The sequence below is a fragment of the Beta vulgaris genome, chromosome 9 (assembly GCF_026745355.1).
Source record: "Beta vulgaris subsp. vulgaris cultivar EL10 chromosome 9, EL10.2, whole genome shotgun sequence".
NCBI lineage: Eukaryota > Viridiplantae > Streptophyta > Magnoliopsida > Caryophyllales > Amaranthaceae > Beta > Beta vulgaris.
Window position 1 is genome coordinate 36235619 of NC_079210.1, and position 12010 is coordinate 36247628.

Below are 12010 nucleotides of genomic sequence, written 5' to 3' on the forward strand. Positions count from 1 at the left end.
GATTTATTTTGAACCCACTAGACAACACAACTCATCAAATTTTTGATGCCATTGCTTAGGTGCTTGTTTAAGACCATACAAAGATCTAACTAATTTGAAAACTTTAGTTTCTTGACCTTTGACCACAAACCCTTCAGGTTGATTCATGTACACTTCCTCCTCCAATTCACCATTAAGAAAAGCAGTTTTACATCCATTTGGTGAATTACTAGACCATGAATCGCAGCTAAAGCTATCAATAGTCTAATAGTAGCTATTCTAGCTACTGGAGCATAAGTATCAAAGTAATCGATACCATATCTTTGCCTAAAACCTTGGACCACTAACCGGGCCTTATGTTTTAGTATGGTTCCATCGATTTTCTTTTTCCTTACAAAAATCCATTTACAACCTAGGGGTTTGCAACCGGGAGGTAAATTAGCTAAAATCCAAGTGTGATTACCCATTATAGAATCCATTTCATCATCATCACTGCCTCTTTCCAGAAAGCAGAATCATGAGACTTCATAGCCTCATCAAAGGTCCTAGGATCCTCCTCCATATTGTAACAATATGAAATTTGAGTCGAAATTGACTCCCTTGACCCTTCAACTAAATATAGTTGAAAATCCGGTCCAAAAGATTTCTCTTTTCTAATTCTTTACTTTTCCTAATTTCCGGTGTTGTAGTATCATGATCATTAGAAATGTCATCTACAACATTGGAACTAGTACTAGGTATCATGTCCTTTGGTCTTGGAATCGATGAGAATCTAGTCTCATCAAATATTGCATCCCTTGACTCTATCACGGAGTGAATAGAGACAAATCATTGGGCTCAATGACATAAAACCTATAGGCTTTGCTATGTACCCATAGCCTATAAAAATGCAATCAATTCCTTTTTCACCTAAAGTTTTCCTTTTAGGTTCCGTCAATTTGACAATTGCCCTACAACCCCATACCTTAAGGTAATTGAGATTAGGCTTTTTATTACACCAAAGTTCATAAGGGGTAGTCTTATTCCTTTTATTAGGAACTCGATTTAAAATATAACATGTAGTTAAATTGCATCACCCCAAAATACGTCATTAAGGCCCGAATTAGAAAGCATGGTATTAACCATTTCTTTTAGGACCCTATTTTTCCTTTCCGCTATACCATTACTTTGAGGTGAGTATGGGGCGGTTGTTTCATGAATTCACCAATGGAACTAAAATAACTTGGATTTAATATTCACCACCCCTATCCGTCGAAGTCTTTTAACTTTTATTAAGTTGAGTTCCACTTCGTTTTAAAGGTCTTAAACTTTTCTAGTGCTTCATCTTTAGTAAATAATAAATATATGTAACAAAACCTTGAAAAATCATCAATAAAAGTTACAATATATTTTTTATTTCCTAAAGAAGGTGAACTATGAAAGTCACACAAGTCACTATGCACCAATTCAAGCAATACCGTTGTCTAGTCACACTAGGATAAGGATTTTTAATTTTTTTAGCACGCAAGTGTGACACTTCTCTAACTTTAAATCGAAAGGAGGTATCAACCCCATTTAGACATGTCATATAATCTACGATAATTCACATGACATAAACGATTGTGCCATAGAGAAGAAACATCAAGCATGTAAATAGAACTAGTACAATTTTATTATCAATACTAAATTTAAACATTCCATTACAAAAGAAACCTTGTCCAACAAAATACCCCTTGGAAATACAAATTATCCGACTCAAAAACAACTTTAAAACCATACTTATTCAAAAGACCTCCTGACACAAGATTCTTCCTAACTTCCGGTACATAACAACATCCGGAGAGTTAAAGTCTTTCCCGAGGTTAACAACAATTCTACTTGGCCTATCCTTAGCCTTTACCGTAGAATCATTCCCCATATACAAGATTGGACCATCATCCAAATCTTTCAAAGACTTGAAAAATCCTTGTTATTCACACATGTCTAGAGGCTCCCGAATCTATCCACCAAGAATCATCAACCTGCACACACATAATTTCAGAAATCATAGCAACAAAATGCATTTCTTCAATTACATTAACATGTGCATTTTACCTTGGTTTTGAACAACACTAGGTTGTGCTTCTTTGTCTTCTTCTTGTTGTTAGAAGGACAATCCCTCTTAAGATGAGGACCATTGCATATCCAACAAGGAGGGTCTTCCTCTTCTTGTTTGCAACATTGGTTTTGTTATATTGTTGTTGTTGTTGGATTTCTTTTTCTTACTAGACCCACCAACCTCTACCAAATTCACGGTAGACTTAGGAATACTAGGAGTAGTATCCTTAACCCCATCTTGATCCCGGATCCCCTCTTCAATACGAAGATGGCTCCTAATTGCTCCATGGACATGTCTTCTTTTTATGTTTAAAAGATGTTTTGTATCTTTCCAAGAATTTGGTAATTTGTCAATGATTGAGGCAACCGCAATTGCCTCATCCATCACCATACCATGTGACTTATTTGGTTCAAAATATGATGAACCTCATGGAATTGCTCCATAATAGGCCGATCATTAGTCATTTTAAAGAATTAAAATTATAACAAGAATTTCTTACTTGAAGCATCTTCAAATGTACTTGGCCTCAAGAGCATCCCAAAGTTCCTTTGCACTCTCCACTTTTGGTAGAGATCAACAAAGGGTCGGTAAGAGAGTTGAGAATGTGACACCGACAAATGTAGTCATCATTCTCCCACTTTGTCCTCTTCCTTGAGTCTCCAGGCTCTTCCTCTCCATCTTCGGGAATGGTGGCATGGGTGTTGAAACACATACACACATTCAAGGTGGTCAACAAGAAGTGCATCTTCTTTTGCCACCTACGATAACCCACCCTCTCAAACTTATCCAACTTTTGGAAGTTCATAGTCATGTCCTTGAGTGATTGAGCCATATCCGGAAAAAAAAGAAAGAAGAAATTTAAACTAATAGATTGTTAGATGTGATCAACAAGAGAACCGGATATCCCACTCCAAGGCACGGAAACTACACTTTCCTATTAGTTTAATTTCGCCCCTCTAGGATCACCGGGTTACCACGAAACAACTAATGAGATACAATGGAGAGAACAATCCACTTAGATGATCTTCTAAGTGAATCAACAAGAACTTGTGTTTTTGTGTTTGTGAAGAATACTCAAGAGAAGTTTGCAAGGTTTCTCTTAAGCAAAGCAAGAAGATTAGAGAGTATAGAAAATTCTGATTTTCTTCTAACCCTTACTCATAGGAATCCAAAGGTTATATAAGAAGAATAAACCTTTCATTGACTAGAGTGGTCAATCACATAACCCCCATATTAATCACTCATCAAATGCCTTTAATCCACTGATTTAAGGACCTTAAAAGTCATTAAAATGAAAACATAACATCACAACGGATAGTAAACCGTCAAGGCATCTTTTCGCGTTCCAAGGCAGAAGACACGTTGCGACTCGCGAAGAAGCTCGCGCGTCGCGAGGCGCTGGTCGCGACCCACGACGCCTGTCACGACTCGCGACGGTTGTCGCGACCCGCGACTAGTCTTTTGTCTCCCTTGGTTAATCAACGTGATTTTGCCACTTGATGTACTCTAATTTGTTGCATACTAGACCTCCTCCTCTTCTAGTATATAACCATATGAGTCTCAAAACCCATTACCCTATAAATGTTCCAACAGGATTTGGTGTAGTAAGGTCTATTGGATTTTTCAAGCACAAGTGTGGTATGAAAAAGGTTAGGCGTAACTACACATGAAAATGTGAGTGCCATGGTAGATCAGACAACCGCTGTACTATATAAGGTAAGAGGATTGTTGTTGGTAGTAAAGGGGTAGAAGTGTCTTCGAGGAAGACCAAGAAATGTGAATGAAAGTTTCATACTGAGATTAATCTAAAAAAAAACTCAATAAACTATCTCTTTCTTTGCTTACAAACAACAAACGATTGTAAAAAATGAATATATATTTGTTAGTGCAAAAGTATAAAGTACGTAGATTAAATAAAATGGAGGAAATATCTTCTTAAGGTTAAAGTTCACCCGTAAAAATACACACATATATATATATATATATGTTTATTTATTTGAGAAACTTTAAACATGCCATAGTTTAGTTAATTTTCTTATATGTAGTTAAATTTAAATAATTTTTGGAAGTAAAAATTATTGCGTACTAAATGTGTTGTTTAATAAGTATGTAGGTCGTCTTCTGCACCATAGAGTGTAAGTAGGTTGTGTTAGGGTCGACTATTGCAATCCGATTTATCTAATCGGCTAAGTTTGGATCAAGAGACTTTTGACCCATTGAATATGTAATTGTGCTATTGTTTTAAATATTAAAAATTTATTTAGATTTATAAAATAACAATTTATTGTAACTGTTATTCGAAAGTAGTTTTTCGACTAGATCTTATTGTGTAAATTTGAAATTTATTACATGTTGCCTGTGTATAATAGATTAATTAGTATTTTATTTGTTAAGATCTAAATTCTAAATACTCCATCCGTTTCCTAAAGATCTTCCTTGTTACTGTTCCTACATATACCAAGGAGGATCCATTTGTGTGGGGTGTGTGGTGGGTAAAGTAGGAGATAGAAAGGGGTTAAGATAAATAAAAAAAATAAAAGGGGTTAAAGTAGGAGAGAGAAAGGGAGTAAAATTGAATTAATAACGTAATGGTGGACCATATGATAGGGACATGAGAGGATAAAAAGGGGAAAAAAATTCCAAATAAGGAATAAAGTAAAAGAGGGAAGATCTTTGGAAACGCACTTAAACGGAAAGAGAGAAGATTTTTAGGAAACAGAGGGAGTACTAAAATATCTATTTTGGTAATCAATCTTAGATTTATAAAATGAAAATTTATTTTAACTGTTATTCTAATGTAATTTTTCGACTAGATCTAACTGTGTAAATTAGAAATTTATTACATGGTTTCTATGTATAAAAGATGAATTAGTATTTTATTTATTAAGATCTAAATACTAAAATATCTTTTTTGGTAATCAATATTCAAATTCCTCATCAGGCATCTTGTGTGGCGCTAGGGTTGAAAGTTACTCTATAAAAACGAAATCAAATCCAATACAAACTGAATCAGTATTTTGGATTGGACTTGAACTGTGTTCAAATTGGATTCAGGTTGAGTTTTTTTCTTAAACTAATTTTCAAAAATGGATCATATTGAGGGTCATTGTATCCAAAAATTCAAAATAACCGAATAGTATATAGGCCCTAGATTTATATTAATGATGGAGCTTAGTTGTTTTAGTTTTTAAAAGAAAGCCCAAATGGTCCGTCGACCCTTTGCTTACCATAACTTGTTACTGCAAAGTTTTGAACCTGTTGTGTAGTTGAACATGTTTTTTTTGTTTTTATTGAACCTTGTGTTGTGATGAATTATGAGTTTCTAATGAATTGTTAGTTGTTATTAGTTTTTGATGAATGTTTATAGGATTATATGAATTACTTTATTATCGAACACTCTATTTGATGCTCGCATCAAATTTATTTCATCGGAAAAACATAATTTTTTTAAAAATCAGATCAAATCCAATCTAGTGTCTAAAAATTCAGATTGGATTGGGTTGGATTCAAACTCTAATCGATTTGGATTTAGATTGAAAAATTAAGATTCAAATTTTATTCGGATCGGATTGGATTAGACCTAAATTTAAATCGTACACCGAACTTCACCCCTTTGTGAAGAGACATACGTCGATAAATTAGGGTACAAAATGTTGCAGTCATGTAAATTGTCTTTTGGATTTTGCTTTAAGTATTAGTTATACACAATTGTTCATAAAATGAATTAAAATGAGAAAGATATTTTTATGTGAATTTATTTGAATAGATCAATAGAACAATCATTTTTTTCATCAAACTAAAATTTTTGTTTGAAAAAAGTATTTTCAGCTTGAAATCAAAATAAATATAGACAATCATATAAAAAAATTTATTCTAAAAAGATGTTCATGTAAACTTACTTACGAAGTATTAGGTTTAGATATTTAGAAAAAGGGAACTTTTGATTTTAATTTGAATTTGAAAAGTTTTGACTTAGTTCACATTGGTGACATTGTCGTGTGTATCTACAACTAATATTCTTTATTTCCATTATTATGGCAAATTGTTGAGATGGCCGAGTTGGTCTAAGGCGCCAGATTAAGGTTCTGGTCCGAAAGGGCGTGGGTTCAAATCCCACTCTCAACAACTTCTTTTCTATCTTTCATATTAACGGTTTGGTATAATTTTAACTAGTATTTGGCTCCATGCATTATTGAAGGTGGTATATTTTTTTGAGATTTTTTTTTATTTGCATTCAAATATAATAAAGAATAAGGTACAAATATAACAAAGGAGATATTCAAAGTATGATTAAAAGTTGGTTAACATGGTAATTGCTATGTATAATAATAAGATTAACCGTTTGCTTTTATGTAGTATTTGGACTCGGAAAACGGTGGTATATTTTCCGAATTTGATATGCATTCAAATATAATAAAGAAGACTCAACATTAAAAAGGTACGAATCTAACAAAGTAGACATTCAAAGCATGATTAAAAGTTGGTTAACATGATAATTGTGCTATGTATAATAACAAGATTAACGGTTTAGTATAATTTTAACTAGTATTTAGATCTAGGCATTATCAGAGGTGGTATATTTTTCCGAGATATTTTTTTTATTTGCATTCAAATATAATAAAGAAGACTCAACATGTAAAAGGTACAAATATAACAAATGAGATATTCAAAGCATAATTAAAAGTTGGTTAACATGGTAATTGTGCTATGTATGATAACAAGATTAACGGTTTGCTTTTAAGTAGTATTTGGGCTCGGGAAATAGTGGTATATTTTCCGAATTTAATATGCATTCAAATATAATAAAGAAGACTCAACATTTAAAAGGTACAAATATAACAAAGTAAACATTCAAAGCATGATTAAAAGTTGGTCAACATGGTAATTGTGCTATGTATAATAACAAGATTAATGGTTTGCTTTCAAGTAGTATTTGGGCTCGGGAAACAGTGGTATATTTTTTGAATTTGATATGCATTCAAATATAATAAAGAAGACTCAACATTTAAAAGGTACAAATATAACAAAGTAGACATTCAAAACATGATTAAAAATTGATTAATATGGTAATTGTGCTATGTATAACAACAAGATTAACAGTTTGCTTTCAAGTAGTATTTGGGCTCTAGAAATAGTGGTATATTTTCTGAATTTGATATGCATTCAAATATAATAAAGAAGACTCAACATTTAAAAGGTGCAAATATAATAAAAAGTAGACATTCAAAACATGATTAAAAGTTGGTTGACATGGTAATTGTGCTATGTATAATAACAAGATTAGCGGTCTGGTATAATTTTAACTAGTATTTGGGCCCGGGCAACAGTGGTATATTGTACGAATTTGATACTGCATTCTTTTTTCATTTACATTCAAATATTATAAAGAAAACTCAACATTTAAAATGTACAAATACAATAATATGAACATTCAAATCATAACTAAAATTTAGTAGAGATGATAATTATTCTATGTATAATAACAAGATGTTACGGGTTTAAATCTTGTTGCTAGCCAATCTACTTTGACATGACATATGTACACATCGGACAATTCTGGTAGAGTAAGAGAGGTATCACGTGGCATGTATACGTTGTAAGACACGCCTTTTAATATATTACTACTTATTAGGCCCGGGCTATGCCCCGGGTAAGAAAAAAAAATCATTTATTAATATAATACTTTATAATAATAACACTGAATACAACATAGTCTAGTGGTTAAAACTTTAATATATGTACTTGAGGTCTCGGGATCAGACCCTATACTACGCAATTTCTTAATTTTTTTTATTGTACATGGATTACATGAACTAAAAGTCCATAGGGAGACCGCTACGTGACACTGTTTCTTATTTTCGCACGCCTTTTAATATATTTGTATAAATTATAGTTATAAATAGATTGTGGTTTAACTATTTCTTTCTTGCGTAAAGTGTGTGTAATTTTCGATAGATGTACAAACTTCATTAATAAATTCTCTAATCGTGTAACATCCCTTCCTACCCTATTCATCGCATTAAACGGAATATGGTGTCGTTAAATTTTTATAAACTCAAACCAAACTCGTGGTTTGGTCAAAATTCAAAACTAACCAATATTTTAGAAATTACAAACCAACCTAAAACGTAAATGGTTTAGTGTGATTTAGACCATACTCTGAACAATCATAGCTTATTTTGTTTTTCTCCTTTGGAAATGGCTAATAATCTACTCTCTAGTTGTAGTTGGTTAATTGTCGGTCTATGTGATTGCAAACAGGGTCGTCTTGAAGATTTTGGGATCCCGGTTCTAACATGAAAATTTTGCCCCTAAATTTGTAGAAAATAAAGATGGAAGGTTAGAGTTCTAAAGACGAAAAGTTTAAAATCTAAAGATAAACATTGCCAAATTTATTAAAGGTGGTAAACAAGGGTGATTTCTTTGAATATGAAGTAAAATTTTCAAAATAAGATATTTTGGGACCTTTATAATTATAGGGACCCTGTGCTGTTGGGCTCCTTGTACACCCTCATCTACCCCTCTAATTGCAAAACCAACAAAATCAATTTAGATTACAAAAGAGATTAGATTGGGTTTTGTTGGTTTTATTACATTGTTTTTCGATTTCATAAAGACTTCAATTTAGGCTAAAGAAGTGATTACATTGGAGATTTTTTTTAGTCCATTCATCAATATCTATTGACATATCAGTTTTGAACTAGATTTAGCCTCTTTAGGTCTGAAGAGGGGTTGAAACTAAGCTAGTCATGTTTACCATATGCCATCTGTTTAATGATTATCAGTTTTTGGAACATCTATACTAATATATTAAAAGGCGTTCATAAGAATGTCTATGTGCCACGTGGCACTCTCCTCTAAGGTTCTAATGCAAATACTCTATTTTCATGTCAAACCCCTCAACTAAAAACATATATCATGTGGTTAGAAGGTATCGAACACGTGACCTTTGAAACAGAAAGTGAAAGCTTAACCATTGATCCAACATAACATCATTGTTTAACATTTCAAAATAAATATAATAAGGTCTTGTAATTATATCTCATTAAAACACGGTAATGATAGTAGACATTGTAGACATAAACTCTTACTCCAATTTCTTGTATTCTTCAAATTATGACGTCAATTTTTTCCTTACAAGACAAAAAATTACGAAAAGAAACAATCCGGAGCATCGCTCGGGACACTCACTAGTTATGGGCTCTAAAAGGCCACTTGCAATGGAAGAAGTGAGACTTTTGTAGCGGTAATAAAACTCGCATTATGATGTTGTGTGAAACCAAAAGTCCAACTCTTCCTTCTGAACGCTGTGTTAGGCACTATGATTTCACATATTTTGATTTCTTTCCTTCTATGGGGAAGAATGTGGTATGTGGGTATTTTGGAAGTCTAATGTACGCAATCCTTTTAAGTTGGTGCTTATTAAAAAATCTTCAAAAATTATTGCTTGTGGTGTTAACATTTTGTCAACAAATGACATCTTTGTGTTAATTTTTATTTATACTCCTCCTAATTATATTCATGAATACGACTTTTGGGAAGAACTTATAATTCTTATAAAGTGTCTATTTAGTCCTTTTTCATTTTAGGGGATTTCAATGAATTAAGTTTTCATTTAGATAAATTGGGGGGAGCGGAATTTAGGTTCTCAAAGCAGCAATTGATGAATAATTTGTTTACTTCTGTCGAATGTATTGAACTTCCTTTTGCCGGACAACATTATACATAAAAAGAAACATGGGTCATTAATATACTAGAAGTTTATATTGGTTGAAATTATTTCCAAATGCTAAAATTCGTCATCACAACTTTATGTCGTCAGATCATTACCAAGTTTCTCTAGATCTAAATGTGAGTAAATGTTTGAAAGCTCCACCTTATTTTCGATTTGATAAATTTTGGACTATGCCAAAAGATTTTGATATTTTAGTAAAGGAAAATATGGTTTACAAAATTTTAAGGTTCTAATATGTATTTTCTTACCAGAAAAGGTAAACTTCTTTTAAAAAAAGGCTAAAAATCGGTCTATTAGTAGATCTGGAAATAATTTTAGACAACTTCGTAATGTAGAAGCAAACCTTAAGATTATTCAAGAAAAAATTACTTATCCAAAATTATTGCCCTATGCTAATCGCGTCTCATAATCCGTTTCTTGCTAAACAAGTCAAGCTGTTGGAATTCTAAGACTCCTACTGGAAGGCTAAAGCCAAATCAAACCGTACAAAATATTACCATGTTTGTGCTACTATTAGAAAAAAAAAATACTATAAATGACCCGTCTGACAATTCAATAACCCATATATCTAAAGCTTTCATTAAACGATATACTTCCAATTCAAACTGTGGTTTTATTTAGCAACATGATCTATCTTTATTAGAATCTATTATTTCAGAAGATGGTCGGGTAATGCTTTCCTCAGTAATGAAATTTCGATGGAAGAATTTAAAGCTGTGATTTTCGACCTAGCGCCTGATAAATCACCAGGCCCAGATGAATACCATCCATTCTTTTATCAGAAGTACTGGACCTTAGTAGGGAATTCTTTTTATCGGGTTTTTAAAGCTTTTTTCTTCTTTGGTAAAATATTGAAAGAAATAAATCACACTTTTATCACTTTCATTTCGAAATTTGAAGCTCCGTCTGATCCTAACCATTTTATGCCTATAAGCTTGTGTTCTACTATATATAAATTTTTCTCTAACATTATGGCTAAGAGGTTAAAGGTAATGTTAGGAAAAATAATACATCCTCTTCATTGTGCGTTTGTTCCTGAAAGATTAACTAAAGATGATGTGTTACAAGCTCATGAAAATTTTCAATTTTTAAAATTAAAAAAAGGAATTGAAGGTTGAGTAGTTATAAAATTAGATATGGGAAAAAGGTTATGACCGGTTCGAATGGAGATTGAAAGGCCGTAAAGTTGCAAGAAGGAGGATTCCCAGCCATATTTGGCTGATCTATGGGTACAAATGCATTAGGTGAACTATTATTATTAGTAACATAAGTACCATGCCTTTGTCCTCCATGTGATGGTCCAGATTGGTGTGTGTTATCTCCAAACTGTCCATCACCCCTGGGAAAAGAAGGTTAATGAAGTCCTGACGCCTGGTGCCAGCTTGGCTCCACGCCCGCTGCCATTTCGTCACTTCTCATAAAATTCCCATGATTGTTCCCTCCAAGGTTCAAAAGACTTGCCCTTATTTGGCGCCCTTGGGATGAAGTTTGTGGATCGTTTGAGACCAAAGTGTCTCTATTCTCAATGTGGGAAAAGTGTACTCTTGTTGGATAAGCCATTGGAAGATCTGGTGTCAAACCCCAATCTTTATGTGTTCTATTAAGTGGGACTTCCTCTAAAGCCTTAAGTAGCCTCTCATTCAGTTGGTAGTGTTTTTCAACTAGCGATTCTAAACGAGTCACTACTTCAGTAGCAGGAGATGTTGACATTGTCGTAAAGGTCGCACTCATAATATCATTTATGTTTACAAGCATACTGTCTATCTGCCTAGAGTTAATATCTCTATTCTCCTCACTTATCCTTTGAAGAATATCTGTGAAGACCCTGGCTGACTCATGGGCTAAAGTCCTATAGTTGGAATCAAATTGCTGCATTTGACTCTCTCTGGCCTCCAATAGTAATTGTTTCACTACTTCGGTGAACTTTCCATACAATTGGTGCACGAATGCTTGACCAGTACTACCTGGAGATGAACTATCCCTTTGGGGAGTTTCTCCTTGTGACTCTCCTAAGACAATATGAATTGGTTTATTTTCGTCAACAGGTACCCTAGACTCTGAATGTAATTTATTAATATCTTCATGGTTTGGGAGATTGGATCAATTCTAGGACCTTCTCTATTCCTTCGAGAACGTGTACTCGGCATTTAAGATCAAAAGACAAGTAGATAAAAACTATTTTTAAATAAAAGCTACTTTCAAAAATTTAACAAGAAAAA

General features: G+C 33.1%; 1 non-coding gene across 1 annotated transcript; it reads left to right on the top strand.

Moving 5' to 3' along the window:
• Window positions 1-6100: 6100 nt before the first annotated feature.
• On the top strand, window positions 6101-6181 carry TRNAL-AAG (transfer RNA leucine (anticodon AAG)). The gene has a single exon. It is a non-coding gene; the product is annotated as a tRNA-Leu (tRNA).
• The last annotated feature ends 5829 nt before the right edge of the window (window positions 6182-12010 follow it).